The sequence below is a fragment of the Canis aureus genome, chromosome 24 (genome assembly GCF_053574225.1).
Source record: "Canis aureus isolate CA01 chromosome 24, VMU_Caureus_v.1.0, whole genome shotgun sequence".
Classification (NCBI taxonomy): Eukaryota; Metazoa; Chordata; class Mammalia; order Carnivora; family Canidae; genus Canis; species Canis aureus.
This window is the reverse complement of record NC_135634.1, coordinates 9,198,860-9,214,817: the sequence shown is the minus strand read 5'-3', so window position 1 is coordinate 9,214,817 and position 15,958 is coordinate 9,198,860. Positions and strand designations below refer to the sequence as shown.

At 40.5% G+C, this 15,958-nt stretch overlaps 1 long non-coding RNA gene across 2 annotated transcripts in view; it reads left to right on the top strand.

Annotated features, from left to right (window-relative positions):
- The first annotated feature begins 2,486 nt into the window (after positions 1 to 2,486).
- Positions 2,487 to 15,958, top strand: part of LOC144295726 (uncharacterized) — a 153,535-nt gene continuing 140,063 nt past the window's right edge. For both annotated transcript variants that reach the window (XR_013362811.1, XR_013362810.1), the window contains exon 1: positions 2,487 to 2,611. This is a non-coding gene — a long non-coding RNA (uncharacterized LOC144295726). The remainder of the gene's footprint in view (positions 2,612 to 15,958) is intronic.

Below are 15,958 nucleotides of genomic sequence, written 5' to 3'. Positions count from 1 at the left end.
GAATGGCAGCATTATAAACAATTAGTGTGGAAAAAATTATTCCCTTTTTACCAATAAACAACATTGAACATTGAGCAAACATTCATTGAGGGGCTACTGGGTCCCAGGCTCTGAGGCTGGGAAGAGGGTGGAAAAGGAAAGAAGAAGATGGATGAGGCCACACACATGGGGAAGGGCAGTAAGGAAAAATTAACAAAACCCAGTACCTGCTTTACAAAAGGCATTCACAATCCCATGAGAAATGGAAAGAAAGGTAGAGGAAAGGAAAGTGCTGTTGGCATGCTGACAATTGTATACTTGACAATATAAATAGGTGGCCTCCAATTCTCCAGTTACAGAGCCACTCTTATAAATCCTGAATCCAGGATTTTCCTGCAACTGAGGAGCTAAGGGGATCAGTTAGCTATGTTGTTTGTTGTTTCCCCTTAGGACCTATAATATTCCTACTTCCCAATCAAAAAGCAGATCAACTCCAAGTGTAAAAACAGGTTTCATATGCTGCTGCTTACAAAGTCTTTTTTAGCTCAAGAGTTCTTTGCACTTCTGAGGAAGCTTCACAACTCACAAGGCTGATAATGTAAAGAACATGGGACTCATAGCCTGGAAATGGAGTTCCATCCAGCTCCAACATTTAGAAGCCATAAGGACTTGAGTGCATCCGCTCAATTTCTCCAGCTTCAGAGGAAAGAAATGCACAAAGCTCTTTTGTACTATGAAGGTAGAAATGAAGGTTAGTCGATAGATACTATTACTCCCTGTGATAAGGTAATGAAACTAGGTTTATATCAAGACCATTCATCAAAATCACACATATACCAGGAATAGGAAGAACAAAGAGGGACTCAATTTTCACTTTTTAATTAGACTGTCCCTCTTCTTTTCTTTTCCTAAAGAATAATCCAACTTTATTTTATATGTGGTAAGCACAAACATATGATGCCAGAGATTATACTTTGACATTGAACAAATATAATTTGGAAGTAGAAATAATTAAAGCTTCATAATTCCTTTCTCCTTAGATTTGAAATCCAACACCTGAGGCTGTCTCTCTTCAACTGAGCTCCCATCCACAGTGAAACTGTCCTGTGACAGTCCAGCTTCACTTTCTGTCACACCCAGCACATCAGCCATTGCTAAAATACAACATGTATACCCCAGCCCCTCCATGACTGCGTATAGGTCCTTCCGTTGGTCTTAGTATTCTAAACCTGGCAGTTCGGCTACCTTCCTTGTAGTAACATTTACCTTATTGTACTAAAACGACTGTCCCCTCAAAAGGCTGGGAGCTCCTTGCACACAGAGATCATGCATTATTAATCTTTGTACTACTGACAGAGTACCTGGTAAAGATAGACATGGTTTACTGAATGAATGAATGAATGAATGAATGAGTGCATGTATATAAACCATAATTTTTGCCCACAAAGAACAGAATTGTGACACACTACAACTAGGTTAACCCAAAGCACTATTACTCTCAATATATTTTGTAACGGCCTTATTGAGATGCAATTCAGATTTGTATCACAAAGTTCAGTTGGTCGAATTGTACAAATCAGTAGCTTTTAGGACACTCAGAGTTGTGCATCACCGCTATCAAATGGCGTAACATTTTCATTACCCTAAAAAAAAAAAAAAAAATCCCCCCCATTAGCAGTCATTCCCTGTTCCCCAACCCCCACCTCTGGCAGCTACCAATCTACTTTTCCGTCTCCGAGGATTAATTAACTTCTTACACAATATACGTGCCATCAAATATTAGAATGCATCCCTCCGCACCACTGAAAAGAAAGAAAACCCGAGGCAGCTTTGATTCTCTATAGCATCAATCTCCTTGCTCTGCGACCTTGGACAAGTTGTCGAACTGGATTTTGTTTCTTCCTAAGATGAAGAAGTTTCGACCGCGTGCGAGGGCACCTTCAGGTTAAAAAATAAACCAGCAACCCCCCCACCCCCGAAAAAACCCAAAAGAAACCCTCAGGCTCTGATCCAATACTCCGCCCTGGGTAGCCTTTCCGGGGCTTCCTTAATAAATGTTTTTCTATCATTAAGATCTCACGCCAGCACTGCCGCAGCCCGCCCCGCCGCCCCGCCGCCCCGGGCCCCGCGGAAGACGCTTCCTCCGCTCCCTCCGCTCCCTCCAGACCGTCCCGCGGCTTCTGGGCGGCCGCGGAGAGCCGCGCCGCAGAGCCCGGGAGCCGAGGCCCCGCGCGCCGGCCCCGCAGGAAGCCTCGCCCAGCCCGGACCCCGCCCTCCCGCTCCCGGCGCCCCCGGCGGGGAGGGGCGCGGCGCGCGGGGGCGGAGCCAGCCACGGGCGCAGCCAATCGCGGCGGCGGAGGTCCCGGGGGTCCGCGGCTCGCCGGGCGCGCGGGGGCGGGGCTCCGCTTGACAGTGGCGGTCGCCGGGCGGCAGAGCCGGGGCGCCGCGAGCGGAGCGCGGCTCGGGGAGCGCAGGCGGCGGCGGCGGCGGCGGCGGCGCCCGGTCCCCGCCGGCTCGGGCTCTCGGCGCGGCGAAGTAGCTTCCCGCGGCGGCGGCGGCGGCGGCGGCGGCGGCGGCGGCGGGCGATGCTGCGGGTCTCCCCAGGCGCCGGTGTCCTGGCCTCTTCCTAAAGGTACTCAGCCTCGCTCGCCCCTTGGTCCGGGGCACCGCTGCGCCCGGCCAGTGGCTTTGTGAGCTCCCGGCTCCCGGAGCGGGTGGGTGGGGCTGGGCGGGGCTGCGCCGCCGGGGCTGCTTTCCCCGTGAGGAAGAGGGTGGGGGCAGAGGGAAGCAGGGTGCGGGGGAGGAGGGCTGTCTCCGGGCAGCAGCTGGCTGCATCCCCATCCTCCATCCTCCTCCTGTCTCCATGCGGGTAGAAAGAGGTTTTGTTCCAGGACAAAGTTTGATGCTAAGACTTGAGGAGCCGGACTCGGGGGTCCAGAGGCCCGCACCCTTACGGAGAGTCGGAGCACGCCTGTGTTCTGAACATGGGCATGCAGAAACCCATGCCACTTTCTAACCCAAGCAGCATTCCTGACACAGGCCGTTTCTTGAGGGAATTCCTCTGTGGGAATCCCCCTTAGGGAGGGGCTTCGGATACAGGGCATCCAGACCCCCCCCCCCACACACACACACACATTACGGCTTTTGATTGAAAACAGTGCAGCAGGTGATCGGCTGGCCCCCATGTTCTTCCCTCCCTAGAATGGGTGCAACCAGTGTCTATACTCTAAGAGCTCTAAAAATTTAAGTCAGCCTTCTAATTAAAGATCCCCAAGCACCAATGTGTCCAAGGTGCCAATGATTTCTTCTGTCAAATCTTGAATAGTTTCTTATTACCATATGCTACCATTCAGCTTTCTTTGAGTGCTGGGCGGCTGCTGTGGAGCACAGGAAAGGGAGGAGAAGTTGTAGCCTGGCTCTTAGGGTGGGAGGTGGGAACAAAGAATACAGAACACGTCTACCCACTTGAAGATAGGAGAAAGTTTTAACCTTCAAAATAAGGTAGGTTACCTGGGGATTTTTGCTTTACAAAACTTCTTCCAATGCAGAGAAATCATTAGAGTGAGACTGAGTTTTTCACAAGATTGCGGGAACAGGCCTATTTTAAAGTAGCTCACGTGGCTATCCCTTTGACTTAAAATTTGCAGATTTCAATAAATATATGTAGATTCTGTTTAGTTCTAATAAACGTTTCTGATCATATTTGTGGATTATCAAGCTTACTTTATTCATTTCTAACTAAGACATATTCATACTATAAAACAACTACACAATACCAATTTATGGGCCCTGGAGACACCATAGTCAAGGACACTTGACCAGACATCCTGTTCTGGTCCATAAGATTTACTCGACACCAGGAACATAACTCCTGTAAGAGCATTTATATTATAAAGAGAAAGAAACTTCCTTAGTGGTGACACAGTAGTGTCCAAATACGGAGCACATACTATGTGCCAGATATATCACTAAGTTTTTACATATATTGTTACTTTAAATCTCATAGTCTACCTGATGACTCACCCTGTTTCAGGGACTAAGGAGATATATAATTTTCCCAAGATTATATGTCAAGTAAATGATAGAGGTGGGATTTGAACCTGGATCTATTTGATTCCCTGCCCATGCTCCTTACCACTACTGTATGCTATCTCCCAGCCCCTCCTGAAATAGACTTGCCATATTATAATGTAGTAGGAAATACTGTGTCTACTGGCCTCTTATATTCAAGTCCTTTATAGACTGTTTCTCCCTCCAGGAACTCAACACCATGCCTGTGCCCAGCAAGTATTCCCTTCACCAAAGGGCAACATGAAGAACTCCCCAGATTCCCCCTTAAGCCTCAGTCCCCAGCATGTATATCAGACACATATCTCCAGACATATAAACTCCTTGTCCTTTCAGAGAAGTGGGTTCTGGAAGACAAGTAGCCAAGTGTTTCCCTCACTGCCACTTAAGGAGCAATCTCTACCCTCTCAGTCATCCAAGTCTGTTTTAGCTCTGCACATATAAGTACACACCACCAGTTGGCAGCAATACATCCCCTGCAGTGTTCACACTGGCACACTCATCTTCCTGTACCAACTGTCAGAGAATTCCTGACACAGGCCAGCCTATTTAAAAGGAAAAACTGAAACAAGGTTGCTTGCTGGGGACAGTGGTATTAGTCCAGGGAATTCTTTGATTCTCCACTGCTGACCAGAAAGGGAATTAACATAGGGTCCTAGGAGCAGGAAGTAGGCCTTCCCCATAGTGTGAAATGCCATGTACATGGTGTAGCCCATTAGCAACACTATTGAAGATAATGTGTTCACCGTATAGAAACCCATTTACCTGTTACCTTGGTGATGGGTGTGGTCACACACCTGTTTATGATTTGATTACTCACTTTTACACTAACACAGTTGTCACTGGCTGAATGGTATCAAAAACTGATGTGACACAGTGAGCTTTGAAGCTGTGCCTAAAAAATTGTGTGTGTTATAATCGACAGCCATTGTTTTATCATTTCTCCTCCCTAGGGGTGTGTGTGTGTGTTTTCTGTCTCCCTTGGTATAGTTTTCAACTCTCTCTGGTTCCAAAATAATTCGAAGTACCAAGCCTAAAGAGAAATAGATGCATTTTTGAGCTCAGGCCATATGCTGCCTGGAAACATATCCTTGTAGTTGGCATTTTACTCATGTTACTCTAGTGCTAAGAACCTCAAAGTCCCGTATGCACGCTTTGGGATTTCAAATGGACTCTCCTGTCTAATTATTTCACTCCTTACCCTACAGCAGTTGGAAGGTTTGAGTTTAGAATACAGCCCCAGCACCTCCCCTCTAAATTCTCTAAACTGCCAAAAACTGGAGCAGCACTAATTAAAGTTGGGAAAGTAGAACATGAGGTTTGCTCATTGTCACACTCTTGGATGAGAATGGGAAATGTACCAAAAACATTGGGGATAAGGAGATATGTAGACTTCTTTTTTTTAAGATTTTATTTATTCATGAGAGACACAGAGAGAGAGAGAGAGAGAGGCAGAGGGAGAAGCAGGCTCCATTCAGGCAGCCTGACGTGGGACCCAATGTGGGTCTCGGTCCTGATCCTGGGTCTCCAGGATCACGCCCTGGGCTGAAGGCGGAGCTAAACCGCTGAGCCACCCGGACTGCCCAAGATGTAGACTTTTTTAAAATGACTGGTGATCTACAAAAGTACACCAAATTGATACCACACAGCATGCCTAAAGTTGGGTTTGTATAGATACTTTATTAACTTAAAACTGTCCATTATCAACAAACTTCTACTTTGTATTCTATTCTATTTATAAAACTTCTCATTAGCTATCTATTTTTGTTTCCATATTTCATCAAAACTAAAATGTCATTGCTTATAAGATATAGCATTATTTTTATGTTATATAAGAAGAAAGACAAAATACTGCCAATTATATTATAACACGCATGCCACCATGACCACTGTGTGAATCAGTCACACTACTTTCTCATTGCTTTCAATCTTCCATCTCTTCCATGGGTTTTGATTCTTTTTCCTGTTTGTTGCTTCATTAGTGTTGCTTCCCTAAGCAATGTGTGATAGGTAATGGGTTTGCATATATCTTGGTAACAAACTGTAACAGATTCCTCTTCTGTGTCTTTCTTTTTTCAATCTGGTAAAGTATTTGGATCTTGCTTTGCAAGGTAATATGGAAATGCCAAACAAAGACAAATGTTTCCCTTAGTAATATAACATTTATGTCCCACTGCTCTGTTTCTGTGCTGTGGTACATACACAATAGCATCTTCTTTCAGTGCCAAATCATAGTGGAATCTTTCTAAAAAACCGTTTAAGTGGCAATTAAACAGAACACATGTAGTGCCAACAATGCCCATAATTTAGAAGTGATAACAAAATGAATAACTGTGACCAAATTTGTGCATGTGCAGAGAAATGACGATGGTGCTGTGACTACTGCCAAGTTATCAGCAGTTTTAAGATACCATCAATATTAAGACATCCCATTTCAGAGATGCTAAAATGTGAAAAAAAAGAACCGAATCAATGAAATATGCTAATCTGTGCCTATCTAATTTTATTGACCCTATTGATTCATTGTGCAAGGACTTTTTCTGTATTGTTCTCTACTGTTTGCTAGCCACTTAAGGATAGTCCATGACACAGTTAATCTGCTCAATAAATAAATGTCCATAGAATAAGTGAATGAATATCCTCCCATGGAAGGCATGGAGACACATCAAGTAGTTCTCTACTCTCCTGCTGGTTAGGAAATGTGTTCTTAAAATTATGACATTGACAGAAATGTCAGACATAGAAAAAAGGTATAGACCAGCATTAAGTCCTTAATTTTATTTACAGATCCCTATTCAAAATATGTTATGCCATTACAAAAACTAGTTTACAATGGAAGAAATTCCATTATAGCTTTCATTAATCTTTGATCACTGAAAGAATTTATAACAACATAATACCTTGATTCTTTCATACAATCCCAAATCATAAATTGCTTGAATTTTATGCTTTGTTCAATTTCTTGTACTTGTCCTACTAGATACTTGCCAGAAACCAGAATTAATAGGTACGTGCTTTTCTTTCAGTAGACTCCTCTGAAACAAATTCAGTGGTGGTGACCTTGTCTAGATGTACATCTCTGAGAGAATATATATGTTTGTATACATGCACACACCTTAGGACGTTGTCTTACAGTCTACTTTTGTAACCCACCAAAAAAGCCATCTTGACATTTTGACAAAGAAAAAGATGAAAAGAAAGAAGGAAAACCTTGTCAGGCAATACAGCCCTCCGTCTGTCATTGTTTCTGCTTCCTTATTGCTAGATCACTCATGGGCTTCTGATATACATTCACTCTGCTTGCTTAGGGAAGAATAAATAGTGTGTGTCTTTCCCCATGTACAGGCAAAGCAGTGTGTGCTATGAAGAGACCTGGCAAATAGATCAGAGCTTTCTCTTTCATATGATAAAAAATAATTATTAATTCAATCTTTTTGGTTGTACACTAAAGGGACTTATGTATATTAAGCATTATTAACATACAGCCAGACCTTAAAAGTTTTATTTGTTTAGAGAGCTTGCACATGCTTTCATGTGAGCGGAGAAGGGGCAGAGGGAGAAAGAGAATCTTAAACTGAGTGTGGAGCTGACCCCAGGTCTTGAACTCTGGACCCTGAGATTATGACATAAGTTGATATCAAGAGTCAGGTGCTTAACTGACTGAGCCATCCACACTCCCCAATGACAAAAATAATTTAAAACTTGTTTTTACTGAACACACAGGGTGGGATGAAAGAAAAACAGAATAATCTTAGCTGCCAATTCTATGATTATGTGGGATGTTTTAATTAGGTATGGTAAGACATGCAGACATGGAAATGACTCTCATAAAGGAAGGAATTTATTGTGCTCACAGATCCCTAGAAGCAGGAGGCACATACGTCATGCAGGGCCACATGGAGGTGGAGGGAGTAAGGGGTGAATGTAGGCAAGAGAAGAAACAGGGGAGCCAGGGCCCAGTTTAGGACTGAGTAATTTCAAAGAGCTTGGGGCACAGAGCCTGTCCCTAGTTGTCTAGTACCTGGCCCTGGGGTGATGAGGGCAGGTGGACAGCAGCACTGAGTGTGAGGGTCTGAGTATGGGCTCTAGATTGATTGGTTTGCATATGAAAGGTACATTGGAAGGCAAATTATTTATCCCTAGAAATTAGCTCACCCTGTGAGGGGCAGTACCTGCTGGGTCATGAAGACCCCAAGAAGACCCCAAGAAGTTGAAACATCAGAATACTGAAAATATGTCATAGTTAATATATAGAAATTTTAAAAATAGTCCATTAATGAATTAGCCCCATATACACATGGAGTATTTAGCCAAATGTGCATGAATGCCTTGCTCGGGATCTGACACATGGTACTCACCCAGTAAACATTAATTACATCTGAGTTGTGGTACCAGATGGTCCAGCCATGCTCACAGTCAGCCTTTGCTGCATATTGCCATCAGGTGCACAGTGTTCATCTTGAGAAAAATAAAAAAATAAGGAACCACACTGCATAAAGGATCCCCAAATGAAAGATGAACCACCCAGGATGAAGAGAAGGCAAAACTGTTAAATTATTAAAAACATAAATCAACTCTTAAGCAAATACATATTTAAGATCTTAAAATCTATAAGGTAATTATATGTTTGGGGTAATTCCTTATTCACCGTGGATTTGGAATATTAGAAAAAGTCAGGAAACATGAAAATTACAGGAAACTTATAGAAAGCTTGTTTCTGTGTAAAATTTGGAGTTGCAAAGGGAATTGTGTATTGTAAATGTCATGCTCAGGAGTACACTTGTAAATGTGAGTTACTCAAAGTAGAATCAAACATACTATTAGTGTGGTGACACAGGTCTAGGCATAGAGTATTTAAAATATACCTGTGCTTTACTGATGCTTGATGGAGGATAGCGATGAGTGGGGTGGACGTGGGGTTAGACTCAAGACATTACTTTTTAAAAAAAGTGTTATTGAAGTATAGTTGACACACAATGTTACATTAGTTTTAGGTGTGCAGGTAGTGATTTGATAAATATATACATTATGCTATGCTTACCACAATGTAGCTACCGTCTGTCACCATTTAACACTATTACATTATATTCCCTCTGCTGTACCTTTCATTCCTGTGACTTATTCTTTTCCACAACTGGAAGCCTTTACCTCCCACTCCCCATTACCCATTTTTGCCCATTTTCCTGCTCCCCTCTCCTCTGGCAACCATTAGTTTGTTCTCTATATTTATGGGTCTGTTTCTGGTTTTTGTTTGTTTTGTTTTTTAGATTTCACAAATAAGTGAAATCACATGGTATTTGTCTTTCTCTGGCTTATTTCATTTAGCATAATGCCCTCTAGGTCCATCCATGCTGTAGAAGATGGAAAGATCTCATTCCTTCTTATGGCTGAATTGTGTGTGTGTGTGTGTATATGTGTGTGTATTTCACATCTTCTTTGTTCATCTCAATGAACACTTGAGTTACTTCAATATTAAAAATATGCTTTTTATGATAAATGGCAAGAGTGCAGGAAGGTAGAAGTGTTAGGGCTCACAGTAAGTAGATGAGTTGTTGCAGTGGTCAAACTCGTGATTTCTCTTTCTGTGGTTGATTAATAATCATAATGTCTTTAAAGTCTAGTGACTTTTCCTTAGAATCTTGACCATGCATGTTAAGAAATAATAATGAATACGTAAGTGGGAGGTCCATGTAATAATAGAAGAAGAGTAATTTCTTCTTATTGCCTTCTGCTTACAATTCTTTCCATTTGGGAGCAGCCCGGGTGGCTCAGTGGTTTAGCGCCACCTTCAGCCCAGGGCCTGGATCCTGGAGATCTGGGATCAAGTCCCATGTCAGGCTTCCTGCATGGAGCCTGCTTCTCCCTCTGCCTGTGTCTCTGCCTCACTCTCTTTCTGTGTCTCATGAATACATAAATAAAATCTTTAAAGAAAGAAAACCAATTCTTTCCATTTGTAGCTCTTGTATACATCTACTTTGCATTGTGTAAGAGCTTATCTATGTTGATGGAAATTGTAGGGATGTTTTCACTGGAGCACAGCTGCTACCCCATTGTGTTTCCAAACTGACATCATAACTCTTTTATTAAAGTAACAATATTAGCCTAAACTGGACAATGAAAGATTTTCTGCCTGGTTTATGTTGCTGACCCAGATTTGATATTGGTCAGGACAATCCTTGGGTTTATCCACACCAGTGAAGAAATATCTCTTAACCTAATATATGTCTTGAAATCCAGGCTTTTATGTCCTCTTGAACTCTTAATTTCATACACAATTTAGACCCATATGAAAATGGAGTATTCAGTCAAATGAGATAATGTGCAGAAGCATTTGAATTGTCAAAATAAAAAAAAAAACCGTGATGAACAATTACATCTACATGAGTGCTGCATGTTGCTTTCAATGTCAGTGATACTCATGAGTCCTTTGCTTTCTGGAGCCCTTTTCTTTGTGTCGATGCATGTAAGTGAGACCCTGTAGGGGGAGGGGGAGGTGAGAGGGAGCAGCCTTCCTGGATCTGTTCTAAAGTATTTGCATTCTATTTTAGTTTTAACCTTTATGAATTTGAATTGCATTCTTTTGGTGGTGGAGTGGAAAGAGGCATATCCTTTCTTATCTTTTCAGCCCTAGAGCTTAGAAAAGTACCTATAAATAAATAATAGGAACCTAATAAATATTTGCTGATTTAAAATATATTGTTTGGTTGACATGGGAATTCCTACTCTTCTTTGGCACAAAGATTCTTACTACTAATAAAATAAAAGTCTCACATAATATTTGATAATTTGATAGTTAAATTATCAACACTGAAGTATCAAAAACGTCAAAACTGAAATTTTAACAAATAGAAGTCATCAAGATAAACTTGGCTTAACAAATTAAAAAATTTGTTAAAATGGGGGCACCTGGGTAGTTCAGTCAGTTAAGCATCCCACTCTTAATTTTAGCTCAGATCATGATCTCAGGGTATTGAGATTGAGCCCCATGTTGGACTCCATGCTAGGTGTGGAACCTATTTAAGATTCTCCTTCTCTCTCTCTGATCTTCCCTCCCTAAAAAAAAAAATAAATCTATTACAAATGATCATTATTAAAATTCTATGATATGGGACTGAAAAGTAGAGAGACACAAAGTGTATAGAAATTCTAGATTTTGATTTAGATTGTCTAGGGAACTTAATGTAAGACACACAAATAAGCAATACAACTTTGAAGGAAAGGTCAATTACTTAGTGAAGTTTGCTAGAACAAAAGAATAACAGTTTGAAGAAGAGAAAACAGTAAGAAAAAGAATAACATATTTTGGTTATAATCAAATACAGGTTTCCTCTGCTATCAAAAGTAGAGCATTCCTGTGAAGCCTTTTGTAAGCCAAGAGGGTGTAAAGTGAAAAAGCAATTACCATTTTGTAATCTTCTTCATATTTCTTTTGGTTAGTGAAAACAAGTACTAACATTGGTCTTTTGTAAAAGGTAAGTGGTGTAAAGCAAACTTTCAGATAGCAGAGGAAACCTGTATTGTAATAAATTTCAGATAAGCCATAGTATTGAATGTTGGAGAAAAAAAAGAAATACCATTTAATAGATATTTGTCATATATTTGTCCAAACCTATAGAGCATACAACACCAAGAGTGACCCATAACATAAACTGTAGACTTTAGGTGATTATGATGTGTCCATATTGGTCATCAGTTATAACAAATGCCTCACTCTGATGGAGGACGTTGATAATGGGGGAGCCCCATACATGTGTAAGGGGGGCAGGGGCATATGGGAAATCTTTGTACCTTTACCTCTGTTTTGCTGTGAATCTAAAACTGCTCTAAAAAATGCAATCTCAATATAAAAGAAAAGAAAAGGAAAGGAAAGGGAGAAAAGGAAGGAAAGGAGAGAGGGAAGGAGAAAGGAAGAGAGGGAAAATAAGCAAAGTAATGTATGTATGCCAGGTGTGAAGGCCATGAAGATTTTTCTAAATGTTCATGTCATCATGACAGATGCAGGGACGCTTGGGTAGCTCAGTGGTTGAGCATCTGCCTTTGGCTCAGGGCAGGATCCTGGATCCTGGGATGTAGTTCTGCATGGGGCTCTCTACAGGGAGCTTGTTTCTCCCTCTGCCTATGTCTCTGCCTCTCTCTCTGTGTCTCTCATGAATAAATACAATCTTAAAAAAATAAAAACAAAACAACAAATAAACAAAAGACAAATGCATTAGGATATAAAAAAATGAAAAGCATTTAAATAAGGAAATATAATAAAATAATTCTAAAAGGTAAAATGACAGAATGAGAAAGAACATGGGTAATAAAAACTTATCCAAAATATGTAAGACTGGCTCAATTGGAAGAGCATGTACTCTTGTTCTCTGGGTCAAGCCCCATGTTGGGAGTGGAGAGTACATAAATAGATAAATTAAATAAATAAATACATACATACATAAATACATAAATAAATATAAACTTAAAAAATAAAATATGTAACAAGTTGATGTGAATATGGGATATGTGGTATGACTACTCAGATTCTGGTGCATAAGGTGTTGAGGAAGATGAGCAGACATTTTGGACACTGAAATACAGATGTTAGATCATCACATGATAACATGCAGAGCATAAAACACACAGATTAATTGCTGCTGCTTAAATAGGTGTAGTTTGTGCTTTGACAAAAATCAAAAGTGATTTGGAAAGTTGGAAGTCTGTGTCTGTTGACTTCTTTTTTATTTGTCGAACTAGTAAAACAAAAATAATGATAATCTTTGAACCACCCTAAAGAAATTAGGGACTTTATTCAGAAACCACTTGCGATAGAATTACATATCAGGATTTTCTTCTTTTTTTTTTTTAAGATTTTATTTATTCATGAGAGACACAGAGAGAGAGAGGCAGAGACACAGGCAGAGGGAGAAGCAGGCTCCATGCAGGGAGCCCGATGTGGGACTCTATCCTGGGTCTCCAGGATCACGCCCTGGGCTGAAGGCGGTGCTAAACCACTGAGCCACTCAGGCTGCCCCATATCAGGATTTTCGTCTTTTACTTAGGTGTTTTTCCAAGCAATATAAACAAATCCAGCAAAAGGATTTTTTTTTAAACCAAAAGGAGAACTTTAATAAGCTTTTATGGCACTGCAATTACAGGAATATTAACCTATAACATGCAATAGAAATGATGATGCCTTCTGGACATATTTGACAGATAAACCTGACATTACAGTTAACAGCAACATATTCTGCTGAAGAAAACAAATGCAACTTAGTTCAGCTTTCAGGTTAGAAAATGTATGTTTTTACTGTAATCTCAAGTAGCATTTAGAAAGTTTAGTTTTCCTTTTCTAACCTCTAAGAGACAGTTATGATTTTTTAATGCAATCATAGTATGCAACCGCTTTCACATTGGACACTCAACAGACTCTAATAGGACCTTAGACAGTATCTCTACCATAGTTTTATCTCTTAAAAGCACACTTACCCGAAACAGCATGTAAGATTTTGCAATTTGATCACACTTATCCCAAACAGTACTTAAAGTTTTTAAATTTGGTCTCAATCCTCATAAAATATTCACTTCAGCATTATTTTTTCTTAACTCTATAGAAACTGCAGGTGAACACTCTGCCTCTGTGAGTACTGTGTGAGAATGGGGAATAATTTTCTTGACTATGAAATGATCAGAATAAAAGTTGGAAGTCTTTTGAACAGTGGCTACAGTATGTATATTGGGTATGTTTTTGGAATAGGAAGAGCTTTGACACAGCCTGACCTGGACTTGCTATCCCCTCTTCCACGGAATGAGAAGTGAAGCAACACCTGTTGAAGACTGTGGCTAGTGCCAAGCCGATAGCATTACAGTCTCTCCTTACTTCATTTTACCCCCATAGCAGTCCCCTGTGTAATAGACCCAGTTATCATCTCTATTTTACAGGTTAGGAAACTGAAGATCAAAGAGGTTAGATATTTTTACTTAATGTCACCCTGATAGCAAGTGAAGAAGTTGAGAGAAGAACTCAGTGTTTGACCCCAGAATCATACATTTAAGCACCTCCATAATACTCCCAGCATATAAGCTTGACATTCCTCAGCCTTAGCTTCCTTGTCTATAAAATGAAGCCACTGATTTCTACTGGGCAACTTTGTTGTGAGTTTGCAAGAGAATATATATAAAATATCTAGTGCACTAGTGGCCTGGTACAGAGTAGTTGTCTATTGTTATTGCTACTTTTGTTGCTTTTGGAAATGACTGTAATGTGAAGTCAAGTGAAAATCCTCACTATTTTTGTCTCTCAAATTTAGCCCGGTCATATCTATTGCTATGGCATCCATTCTATCAAGCTGTTCACCATCGTATAGCTATAGAAACTTCCTTACTGGCATCCATAATCCACTCTAGAACATCTCTTCTCCAGAACCAATCTTTGCTACCTCACATGGAGCGTCTAGATGACTAGAAAGCAGAAGTGGAAACAAACACTTTAAAGTGGGGGTGCTGACTAGCATTACTCTGCAGGAATTCTCTGTACCCACTTAGCAAAACAGTGGAATTAAATCCATCAAAAGTAGAACATGAGGAACATATCCACTCAACACTCTTGATGCCAAGAATTGGGGAATTCTTACCTTCATTTGCTATTTTTTTTTTTTAAAGTCCTGGATATTTTATCTTCTCAAGTAAGAAGAAAACCATTGGCAACCCTAAGTTTACTCTTGAAGCAATGACTAGAGTACATTTAATTACAGATTCCATGAGTTTGTAAGTAGTTAGCAGGTCTTTAACATTCTTGTAAATATACATAAACCACATCTTCTTTATCCATTCATCTTTCGATGGACACTGAGGCTCCTTCCACAGTTTGGCTCTTGTGGACATTGCTGCTATAAACATCGGGGTGTAGGTGTCCTGGCGTTTCATTGCATCTGTATCTTTGGAGTAAATCCCCAACAGTGCAATTGCTGGGTCGTAGGGCAGGTCTATTTTTAACTCTTTGAGGAACCTCCACACAGTTTTCCAGAGTGCCATTAGAAATGACAAATACCCAGCATTTGCTTCAACGTGGATGGAACTGGAGGGTATTATGCTGAGTGAAGTAAGTCAGTCGGAGAAGGACAAACATTATATGTTCTCATTTATTTGGGGAATATAAATAATAGTGAAAGGGAATAGAAGGGAAGGGAGAAGAAATGGGTAGGAAATATCAGAAAGGGAGACAGAACATAAAGACTCCTAACTCTGGGAAACGAACTAGGGGTGGTGGAAAGGGAGGAGGGCGGGGGGTGGGGGTGAATGGGTGACAGGCACTGATGGGAGCACTTGACAGGATGAGCACTGGGTGTTATTCTGTATGTTGGCAAACTGAACACCAATAAAAAATAAATTTATTATTAAAAAAAAACATTCTTGTAAATATATTGTAGTAACTGAAATTTACATTGCAGTCCTCCTGACTTTCCTTGAAGAGGTCTGGAGCATCCACTTAGGAGTTTTTAGTAATCAATTATGAAATTGTTTGTTTATTCTAATAGGTTCAAGACCTTGACTATGTGACTCCTGATTAATATGTTAAAAATATTGTATCTAAGATGCATTAAAATACATTTTAATATGAATATGTTATTAAAATATTTTTATCACACAACAAATGTGTTCAATGTTGGAAAATTTAAAGATTTAGTTAAGCAAACAGAAGAATATAAAAGCCATCCATAATCCCGCCTCCTAAGTGTGATCATTGTCTGCATTTTGCATGTTCTCTCCCACATTTCCATCTTTTCACACATATTGTGCACAAAACAATGGAATCACTTAATAAACTGTTTTATAAGTTGCTTTTGTCAGCTAACACAATTTATCCCAAGTATCTCTCCATGATAGTAAATCATTACATAGCTTTTTAGACAAACTACAAGTTATCAGACCTAGG